The sequence below is a fragment of the Rhinoderma darwinii genome, chromosome 3 (assembly GCF_050947455.1).
Source record: "Rhinoderma darwinii isolate aRhiDar2 chromosome 3, aRhiDar2.hap1, whole genome shotgun sequence".
Lineage (NCBI taxonomy): Eukaryota > Metazoa > Chordata > Amphibia > Anura > Rhinodermatidae > Rhinoderma > Rhinoderma darwinii.
The window spans coordinates 76,210,446-76,222,710 of NC_134689.1; positions in this window are offsets into that span (position 1 = coordinate 76,210,446).

Here is a 12,265-nt window from a genome sequence, read left to right on the forward strand (position 1 = left end):
AGGTCTTATGAACAGTAACATTTTCAAATGATCATTTAGACAACAATGTAAATAATCGCATATGTTCAGATCAGAACAGTGGTTCTGTACAAATATAACGGAATAGAAAAAAAAAGAATGTGTTAAAAACATTATGTAAAGGAGAAAGGAGAAAGAGCGTATAGGGAAGGGACAGTGAAAAAAAAGGAGTGGTAGAAAAAAGAAAACAAAATTACATTCGGCTTTACCTGACATCCAAAATAATGATTTTGAATATAATAAAACTTTGATAAATTAAAAGGATATATGCAGATGGGCTTTTCAAAAGTAGTATTGGAGGCAAGGAGATCATTTTCCAACCTGTACTGGAAATATGTCATGTATACGTTATGGAAAAGCAGAAGAAAATTGTTAAAGAAAGTTTATACTTCTCTTCTTTCCACACAGTTTTGTTTTTACCTGAAAATAATAATAAAGAGTCCCCAAAGTGTATGCAAATCTGTGAAATTTGTGAACAAGACATAATACCTGATAGCAAAAATCAACAGTGAACATCAAAGCTGTGAAAAGTAGAGATGTATAAGAAAAACATTAATTTCTTCTCTTTAGTGTGCATGTCTGGTTTTTGATAAAAACAACATTTTAAAAAGTACACCAAAACTGAACTGGGTGAACTTATATTCTCCCTGTTAAAGGGAACCTGTCACCACTTTTGCTCCCATCCCCACACTGCTTGATAGGCCTAGGGGAACGTAGTGGCAACATACCTCTATTGGATAGCTTAGCTCTTGCATCAGTGTAAAAAAATATTTTTGTTGTCTTACTCACCGTGTGCAAATTGGGTCCCAAATGTCCAAAGTGCCTGACATCATGAGATCTAACCAACCCCCCCCCTCCCCCCGCCTCTGCAGTTGACTGACGGCTCCACTGGTCTTCAGCGTCAAACGCCATCCCATCCAGAGCCATCAGTCAGCTGCAGAGAGGAGGAGATGGTAGGGGTTTGAGCTCAAGATGCCTGACACTTGGAACCTAATTTTCATACCGCACATGGAACAATAAAAGTACTTTTTTATACTGACGCAAGTACTAAGCGGTATGTTGCCACTGCTTTCCCAGAGACACATCTAGCTGTGTGGGGACGCCAAAACTGGGGATAGACTCACTTTAATTGTTGCCATCAGGCATTTTATTCAGGTCATGCTTACAGTTGAGATGCCGTTTTGCATGGTGTGTTTTTTAAAGCCAAAACTAGGAGTGGATATAAGGGAAAGACTCATACTTCTATATTTTTGGATCTAAACCTGCTTTTTAGGTGAAGAAAAACTATCCATGTTAAACAGCACTGTGTGAACAAGGGCTAATGCATATACTGAACATCCCGTACTTAAATAAGTTTAACATTACTGTAGTTGTAATATTACAAAAAATGCTGGCTGAGTAAGGGGTACAAAGGTTGTAGAAAGATATTCCAGCCACAATACTATAGGAAGCCTCCTGCAAAGCTTTGAATCAAGCTTCTGTTGCACCCTTGATCGTGTGTTCAGATAGGAGTCCTATTCAGATGGCCATAGGTTCTGTCTATATTTAGCTCCAAAAAAATTGATTGGAAATCATCAGGGGAGTGCAGGTAATCCTTTTGTTAGGAAACGCCTATTCCTTTAATGATCTCCATGACTACTGTTCTGCCTTCTTGGCGGTTCTGGTTTTTCCTTGAGCCTATCTCTTTTCTCTCCCTTTCTGCTTATCAGATGTGGTTTAGTATTTATACCTGTCCTTCTCACTCAGTGTTTGGTTGTGATTTTTCTTACCTACAGGTCTTGATCAAGCTATGACTAAACCCCATACCTCTGACTTTTGGACATCTTGGAATACTGACCTCGGCCAGTCTCTCGTTAACCCCTTGTTTGCTGATTTGGATTATCTGCTCACGGTTGGCTCCAACCTCTGCTTTACCTTGTATCCACATGCTTATTGATTTGGACTTTCTGTTTAACCTTGGGCTGTCTGGTTATCCTGTTTAGGTTTGCCTGCATTGCACCTCTTATCCAACATTGAACTCTGCTAAAACAACCTGGATTCTATGCAGCAAAAACCATCCCGCCTTGCGGTGGGCTCTGGTGAATACCATAGAGTAGCCTTAGATTCAGTTGATCAAAGTTGTGGAGGATTTGAGGTTGCGGATTTATATGCATGCTCTCTCCCAGCAGTCTCCTGCAGACTTTGGGGAATAGCTCTCCTAGCAATTCCATAACACCTTTCCCAATAAACTTTGAAAAAGGTTTTTCCTGTATTCCCCAGACAGAACCAGATCTTGTTTTTGAAGCTAAATATATGACTCCCCATGCAGTTGTAATATGTCCTAGCTCAGATGAATGAGCTGAATAAGACCATAACAAGGAACTTTATTGTGTTCAGTAGAACTATTTGGAAATTATGATGCAATATTGTGCAAATACAAAACAAATTTATTATCCTTTTCTTTTTTGCTGTGACGAGATAATGAGTGATTTGGAATGCTGTCGACTGATTGACATATAGAATAGTAACTGAATGAGATGTCATTTTCTAATACATTTTGGAAAACTGTCCTGAAGTAGCACAGTGAAAGACAATGCTCTAGAAATTCAATTCCGTTACTTCAGAAGTCAAAATAGGCATCAGTTTAACTTCATGTCTCTATGTCTACCAATAGAAATAACATTTCAGAGTACCTAAAACAATCATGTATACTTGTATTCAAGTTTTTCCTCAGGGCACATGATTTGAAATACCACCCTTATAATGAATCCAAGCAAAAACACATTTCAAACTGTTTCCTGATCAGAGAGATAACATAAACTGAGAACCAAGTTCATTTAGCTATATTTGTTTTGATAGACATCTTGATTTGAGCTTTGGCAGTTGAGAACCACAAGGAAACTTGAGATTTTTAAGCCTCTCTCATAACATTTTGCCTTTAACAATGTTCTTTCACTTTTTAAGTAAATTCAGCATCAAAAGTTACAGTTTGGAAAGCATTATTAAAGTTTATTAAAACATGACGCTCTACTATATTCACAAAGGACTATTTTTTATGTGAGCTAGAAAAGTTTAACGTAAGGTCTAATTATTCCACACTTTATACAATCCTGTCTGAAGCTTTGCCAATATCATTTCCACATGTCTTATAGAGGGATTGCAATAAAATGGCCTAAATGACAATAAACAGACCTCAATAATATACTAGGTGAAACGGGATGATGAATTAAATAGCAGACATTTTTGTGTCTCAATTAAAATATGTTTATATATTGCAGTGGAAGCTCTTGGAAATTATTCTTATACTGGGCATGAATAGCAAGGGAGGTAAGTGGAGTGCTTTTTCCTAGACTATGACAAATTCCATTGGAATTCCTTAACCCTTAGGGTATGTGCACACGATGAGAGGCTTTTACGTCTGAAAAGACAGACTGTTTTCAGGAGAAAACAGCTGCCTCGTTTCAGACGTAAAAGCTCCTCCTCGCATTATGCGAGGCGTCTTTGACGCTCGTAAATCTTGAGGTGTTCTTCATTGACTTTAATGAAGAACGGCTCAAATTACGTTGCAAAGAAGTGCCCTAAACTTCTTTGCCGAGGCAGTCAATTTACGCGTCGTCGTTTGACAGCTGTCAAACGACGACGCGTAAATTACAGGTCGTCTGCACAGTACGTCGGCAAACCCATTCAAATGAATGGGCAGATGTTTGCCGACGTATTGTAGCCCTATTTTTAGGTGTAAATCGAGGCATAATACGCCTCGTTTACGCCTGAAAATAGGTCGTGTGAACCCAGCCTTAGTACATATCTAAGTGTCTCCTACCACCTTTCATTTGGAGGAGGCATTTTATTGTTGCATAAAGGTTGTTTTTCCAATAATAGAAATCTACTTAAATGCAAGTGCTCTATGCAGATAGGTTGTTTCCAATACAGTGGAGTGCGGTTGGTTACTGATGATACCATCTTGTGTCTAAACTGGGTCCACTATTTTATCTTCTTTTTCTCTTTACTCTTTATTCTTCCCTATTTTTAATGCCGTTGTTCATATTATTTTACCAAATTGTTTCAGAAATTTGGCATGGCTATTCTTGCATTTTTACATTGCAACTTTTTTTAAGATGTATACATTATTTGCTGCATAGCTGCATACTTTTATAAAATGAATCTATCCATCATGATCTGCGAGGACAGCTGATTTTAAATTTAGCATGTTTGCTACTTTACTATTTTACTAAAGCTTAAAGCCTAACTCTGTTCATAACTTGAAAATTAAAATGTACCTCTGATTATAAAACAACTTTCCATAAATCAATAGTACAAGCGAATAAAATAAACTTTGTAATATATATTGTTACAGAAAAATGCCTCTTTTCTCCACTTATCAGACTCCTTTCCCCCACCTCCCTAAATGTTCGCTGTGTCAGAATTCACTGAAAGATCAGGTTACATCTTTTTAATGTGTGGTTCTTAAATAAGAAGTTTCAATAGCTTTATTAAAGCTGATTAACAGGTATTAAATTACGTAAGGTCGTAACTGGGGTTGAGGATCTCAACCTCCACAGGAGTTCCCTCCAGGTCGGGTTGCACCAAGGTGAATGTTGGTTCTTAACCCGTCCTACCATGCTGCTGTGGGTCTCAGAGGGTCGATCTTCTACCACAGCCTGTCCCGTCTGTGTTACATGCAGGGTTGCACCAGTCTCCTTACAGAAAAAGGCTATGCGCCTTGCTGAGCCAGAGAGAATGCTACGCCACTACCTTTCACGGATTCCAAAGTCATCTGTGGCTATGAACGTGCAACATACACGTCATACACAAATATGTCCCTTCTCTAGGCCTCAGGGCAACCAGACACTGCTCCTCTTTTGCTTTCCAGCACATCAAACTCCACCATCTCTCCACCACAAAGGCTGCGAGAATACTGTAGTGGACTATTCCACCTTATAACAGCCTAGTAGACAAACATTCAAACAAGTCACTCTTTGTGTTATTCCAGTGAATAAACCTGTATTCTTTCTATACGTGGAACAATCTCAATGTCCCTTGTATCTTGGTTGCGAAAACTTTTTTTTTCTATTTGGCCGAGCTGCTGTTTTGTTTGCCGATCTGCCAATACCACTAAGCAGCGTCCAAAAAGTATATTCAAGGCCATTTTTTTTACCTCTTTGCCCACAGCAGTAGCCCCATCTGACTTGACGAGAGCCGTCTGTCTCTTGGGGCCTGGCATTCCCTAGCAAAATGTTCAAGCCAGTCGCACCTTTAACAACAGTAGAGCTTGTGTTGGCGCCTCTCAGCTGGTCAATGTTTGTGCTAGTTCTTTCACTAAGTCAACAATTTTGTTACTGATACTATACCTAGATGGAGGACACCAAAGAGTTCCCTAGAAGATTCGTTGGGTATGACCCTTCACTGGTGAATATATGGGCTCTATAGGGAACCGGGCCACAGGCCCATGAATAGACATGGTTATAACGGTGCACCCGCTAAATGTACAACAACAACAACCTATAAATTGGAGTCTGACACACGCATAATAAATAAAACAATGAAATTTTATTAAATCAATTAAAATGAACAAGTATATAACAACAAAGAGATGATTCCCACATGAAAAACATGGACAACCAGAGCTAAAAGTGTAACAAGCGGCACTGTATACTTGGGCTAAAGCACAGCTGTAGCAGAAAACATTAGTAATTAGAAATAAATGTGCCAGCACCCAGCTATCAAACACTGGACAGCCGCTGGGTAACGCATGCAATGATGATAAGTATGCTGTATAATGTCTCTATATCGAACACCTGGACAACAGCCCAAGAAAATGGTACACATGAGGGACTACAGCTATACATATATGTGTGTATCTACATCTCAGGATGCAACTGTTTATAGCACCATACGAAAAATACATGCATGTCACTTACCCATCATAAAATAGCTGGTGTCCACCCCGACGCGCGTTTCGGCCCGGAAGCCTTGTTGCTGAGTTCCGGGAACACCATGTCCAGGTCATCGGTAACCGTTGACTGCGACATTTTTCTCTGTGATCCTGTTGTGATGGCAAGTGTAAGTGGGCAGTTCTGAAATAATCACAGGGTGTTGCAGTTTCAACAGATTTATTTCAGCAGATTTCCAGGTATCAATTTTCGTGCGGTCGTCTATAGAGAGGATGGAAGATGCAGAGGCAGAAGATTAGCTGCTAACAGTCTCCTATACACTGCATGCAGAGAAAATGCTCCCATATCTCTATTTCTCACACATATTCAGAAGTACTAGCAGAAGCATGGAGAACATTATACAGCACTAACGGAAAGGTGTCATGATTTATTTATTTTTTATTAATTTATGTGTTTTTATTTAATAAAATATTATATTGACTATTTATTTTTTCACACACAATGTTTTTTTATTAACACTTTCTTACTTTACTGGGGGCTGCCATGTATTGTTTAATCTATGTATGTGTCTCTTAACGACACATACACAGATAGAATACGGCAGCTACAGGGCATAGGACATAACGAACAAAAACCATTCCTTACATCCTGTGCTTCTGCCATCTTGCTCTGTACTGCGCAAGCGCAATACAGAGCGACCCAGCATAGAAGCTGGTTTGTAGGGGGAAAGCCAGCGCCATTTGAAGACCAGCCGCACTGCAGTTAAAGAGACTCTGTCACCACATTATAAGTGCCCTATCTCCTACATAAGGAGATCGGCGCTATAATGTAGGGAACAGCAGAGCTTTTTATTTAGAAAAACGATCTATTTTTACCACATTAGGAGCGATTTTAGCTATATGCTAATTAGTTTCTTAATGCCCAAGTGGGCGTGTTTTTACTTTAGACCAAGTAGGCGTTGTACAGAGAAGTGTATGACGCTGACCAATCAGCATCATGCACTTCTCTCCATTCATTTAGTCAGCGCATAGTGACACTGTGTTCTTCGCTATGTGCTGTCTTGTACTGACATATTAACGTTACTGAAGTGTTTAGACCGTGAATAGACATTCCTTCCAGCCAGGACGGGATGTCTATTCACAATCCCGGCACTTGGTTAACGTTTCTGTGGTACTTACAACAGAGCAAGCGTAATCTCGCGAGATCTCACTGTAAATGACAGGTTACAGCGAGATTACGCTTGCTCTGCTGTAAGTACCAAACAACCGTTAACGAAGTGCAGCTATTGTGAATCTACTCACTGTCTAAACCAGGGGTCTCAAGCACGCGGCCCGCGGGCCGCATGCGGCCCCTGGGGCTGTCATCTGCGGCCCGCGGGACACAGAGCCGCTAGACTCTGGAATTCCCTGACATCGCTGTCCACATATGAACAGCGATGTCTGGGGCTTCCCCAGAGCTGGAGTCCCGTGCAGAGCGCTAGTACAGGCTCTGCTACGGGACTCTGTGGAATTCCCTGACATGGCTGTCCATATATGGACAGTGTGTCAGGGTCTTCCCCAGAGCGGAGTCCCGAGCAGAGCGCTAGTACAGGCTCTGCTCCGGGATTCTGTGGAATTCCCTGACATCGCTGTCCATATATGGACAGTGTGTCAGGGTCTTCCCCAGAGTGGAGTCCCGAGCAGAGCGCTAGTACAGGCTCTGCTCCGGGACTCTGTGGTATTCCCTGACATCGCTGTCCATATATGGACAGTGTGTCAGGGTCTTCCCCAGAGCGGAGTCCCGAGCAGAGCGCTAGTACAGGCTCTGCTACGGGACTCTGTGGAATTCCCTGACATCGCTATCCATATATGGACAGTGTGTCAGGGTCTTCCCCAGAGCGGAGTCCCGAGCAGAGCGCTAGTACAAGCTCTGCTCCGGGATTCTGTGGAATTCCCTGACATCGCTGTCCATATATGGACAGTGTGTCAGGGTCTTCCCCAGAGCGGAGTCCCGAGCAGAGCGCTAGTACAGGCTCTGCTACGGGACTCTGTGGAATTCCCTGACATCGCTGTCCATATATGGACAGTGTGTCAGGGTCTTCCCCAGAGCGGAGTCCCGTGCAGAGCGCTAGTATCGGCTCTGCTCCGGGACTCTGTGGAATTCCCTGACATCGCTGTCCATATATCGACAGTGTGTCAGGGTCTCCCCCAGAGCGGAGTCCCGAGCAGAGCGCTAGTACAGGCTCTGCTCTGTGACTCTGTGGAATTCCCTGACATCGCTGTCCATATATGGACAGTGTGTCAGGGTCTTCCCCAGAGCGGAGTCCCGAGCAGAGCGCTAGTACAGGCTCTGCTCCGGGACTCTGTGGAATTCCCTGACATCGCTGTCCATATATGGACAGTGTGTCAGGGTCTTCCCCAGAGCGGAGTCCCGAGCAGAGCGCTAGTACAGGCTCTGCTCCGGGACTCTGTGGAATTCCCTGACATCGCTGTCCATATATGGCCAGTGTGTCAGGGTCTTCCCCAGAGCGGAGTCCCGAGCAGAGCGCTAGTACAGGCTCTGCTCCGGGACTCTGTGGAATTCCCTGACATCGCTGTCCATATATGGACAGGGTGTCAGGGTCTTCCCCAGAGCGGAGTCCCGAGCAGAGCGCTAGTACAGGCTCTGCTCCGGGACTCTGTGGAATTCCCTGACATCGCTGTCCATATATGGACAGGGTGTCAGGGTCTTCCCCAGAGCGGAGTCCCGTGCAGAGCGCTAGTGCCGGCTCTGCTCCGGGACTCTGTGGAATTCCCTGACATCGCTGTCCATATATGGACAGTGTGTCAGGGTCTTACCCAGAGCGGAGTCCCGAGCAGAGCGCTAGTACAGGCTCTGCTCCGGGATTCTGTGGAATTCCCTGACATCGCTGTCCATATATGCACAGTGTGTCAGGGCCTTCCCCAGAGTGGAGTCCCGAGCAGAGCGCTAGTACAGGCTCTGCTACAGGACTCTGTGGAATTCCCTGACATCGCTGTCCATATATGGACAGTGTGTCAGGGTCTTCCCCAGAGCGGAGTCCCATGCAGAGCGCTAGTATCGGCTCTGCTCCGGGACTCTGTGGAATTCCCTGACATCGCTGTCCATATATGGACAGTGTGTCAGGGTCTTCCCCAGAGTGGAGTCCCGAGCAGAGCGCTAGTACTAGCTCTGCTCCGGGACTCTGTGGAATTCCCTGACATCGCTGTCCATATATGGACACTGTGTCAGGGTCTTTCCCAGAGTGGAGTCCCGAGCAGAGCGCTAGTACAGGCTCTGCTCCGGGACTCTGTGGAATTCCCTGACATCGCTGTCCATATATGGACAGTGTGTCAGGGTCTTCCCCAGAGAAGGAGACCCGAGCAGAGCGCTAGTATCGGCTCTGCTCCAGGACTCTGTCTAATTCCCTGACATCGGTGTCCATGTTTGGACATGCGATGTCTGGGACTTCCCCAGAGCCGGAGTCCAGTGCAGAGCTCTAGTACAGGCTCTGCTCCGGGACTCTGTGGAAATCCCTGACATCGCTGTCCATATTGCGGCAGCATCCACAGAGGGCACTGCGGCAGCATCTACAGAGGGCACAGTGGCACTATCTAAAAAGGGGCTGCCCAATCTTGACATGTGTGTCTGCCAAACGCTGCCAACTGAGCTGCCGGACTGCATTTAGCGACACTTAAACTGGAAAACTGGATTGTTGAAATAAGCACGTGGAGAAATATCTCAAATTTTTAAACCTAGCGGTATTATTATAGTAATGTAGTATTAATTTGATAGTAATGTAGTATTATTATAGTAATATAGTGTTATAGTAGTTCAAAAAATGTATTTATTAACAATAATTTTGTGTTGTATCAAATTTGAAAGTAATACGGCCCGTCAACTTCCCATTTTTTCTATATGCGGCCTACTTACCCTGCCGAGTCTGAGACCCCTGGTCTAAACACTTCAGGAACGTTAATATGTCAGTATAAGACAGCACATAGTGAATAACGCAGTGATTGGTCAGCGTCATACAATCCTCTGTACAACGCCCACTTGGTCTAAACTAAAAACACGCCCACTTGGGCATTAAGAAACTAATTAGCATAAAGCTAAAATCGCTCCTAACGTGGTAAAAATAGTTTTTTTTAAAATAAAAAGCACTGCTGTCACCTACATTATAGTGCTGATCTCCTTATGTAGGAGATAGGGCACTTATAATGTGGTGACAGAGTCTCTTTAAGGTGCGTGTGTGTTATAAATAACCAAAAAAGAAATATCTCAATAAATACACAATTCAGTTCAGTAAATATATTTTTAATTAAATTATTTAACATATAAACAAAAATAACCCCCCTACAAATATCTACTACAAACATATAAAAAACATATATATATATATATATATATATATATATATATATATATATATATATATATGTATATATATAAAATCAACCAAGTGTAGCACCATATTAGTCAAAAGTCATAGTTGATCCACAAATAGCAATAATTACAAGCATGGGCACCAGTTCAAATAATGTAAATATATATATACACTACCGTTCAAAAGTTTAGGGTCACTTAGAAATTTCCTTATTTTTGAAAGAAAAGCACATTTTTTTCAATGAAGATAACATTAAATTAATCAGAAATACACTCTATACATTGTTAATGTGCTAAATGACTATTCTAGCTGCAAACGTCTGGTTTTTAATGCAATATCTACATAGGTGTATAGGGGCCCATTTCCAGCAACCATCACTCCAATGTTCTAATGGTACATTGTGTTTGCTAACTGTGTTATAAGGCTAATGGATGATTAGAAAACACTTGAAAATCCTTGTGCAATTATGTTAGCACCGCTGTAAACAGTTTTGCTATTTAGAGGAGCTATAAAACTGACCTGCCTTTGAGATAGTTGAGAATCTGGAGCATTACATTTGTGGGTTCGATTAAACGCTCAAAATGGCTAGAAAAAGAGAGCTTTCATGTGAAACTCAACAGTCTATTCTTGTTCTTAGAAATTAAGGCTATTCCATGCGAGAAATTGCCAAGAAACTGTAGATTTTCTACAACGGTATGTACTACTCCCTTCAGAGGACAGCACAAACAGGCTCTAAACAGAGTAGAAAGAGAAGTGGGAGGCACCGCTGCACAACTGAGCAACAAGACAAGTACATTAGAGTCTCTAGGTTGAGAAATAGACGCTTCACAGGTCCTCAACTTGCAGCTTCATTAAATAGTACCCGCAAAACGCCATTGTCAACGTCTACAGTGAAGAGGCAACTCCGGGATGCTGGCCTTCAGGGCAGAGTGGCAAAGAAAAAGCCATATCTGAGACTGGCTAATAAAAGGAAAAGATCAATATGGGCAAAAGCACACAGACATTGGACAGAGGAAGATTGGAAAAAAGTGTTATGGACAGACGAATCGAAGTTTGAGGTGTTTGGATCACACAGAGGAACATTTGTGAGACACAGAACAACTGAAAAGATGCTGGAAGAGTGCCTGACGCCATCTATCAAGCATGGGGGAGGAAATGTGATGGTCTGGGGTTGCTTTGGTGCTGGTAAAGTGGAAGATTTGTACAAGGTAAAAGGGATTTTGAATAAGGAAGGCTATCACTCCATTTTGCAACGCCATGCCATACCCTGTGGACAGCGCTTGATTGGAGCCAATTTCATCCTACAACAGGACAATAACCCAAAGCACACCTCCAAATTATGCAAGAACTATTTAGGGAAGAAGCAGGCAGCTGGTATTCTATATGTAACGGAGTGGCCAACGCAGTCACCAGATCTCAACCCCATAGAGCTGTTGTAGGAGCAGCTTGACCGTATGGTACGCAAGAAGTTCCCATCAAGCCAATCCAACTTGTGGGAGAGCCTTCTGGAAGCATGGAGTGAAATTTCTCCCAATTACCTCAGCAAATTAACAGCTAGAATGCCAAAGGTCTGCAATGCTGTAATTGCTGCAAATGGAGCATTCTTTGACAAAAGCAAAGTTTGAAGGAGAAAATTATTATTTCAAATAAAAATCATTATTTTTAACCTTGTCAATGTCTTGACTATATTTTCTAGTCATTTTGCAACTCATTTGATAAATATAAGTGTGAGTTTTCATGGAAAACACAAAATTGTCTGGGTGACCCCAAACTTTTGAACGGTAGTGTATATATATATATATATATATATATATATATATATATATATATCTTATACCCGCATGTATGGTACACAAGATAATGATCATCAATAACACAAACACGTATAAATACCTGTGGAAGACATGATGGTGGCTGGACCATACACCTGGAGGGAAACACCTCGACGCGCATTTTGCACCCTTCGTCTGGAGGTGAATGCACTACTCTGAATCCTAGTTTAAATATTAAATGG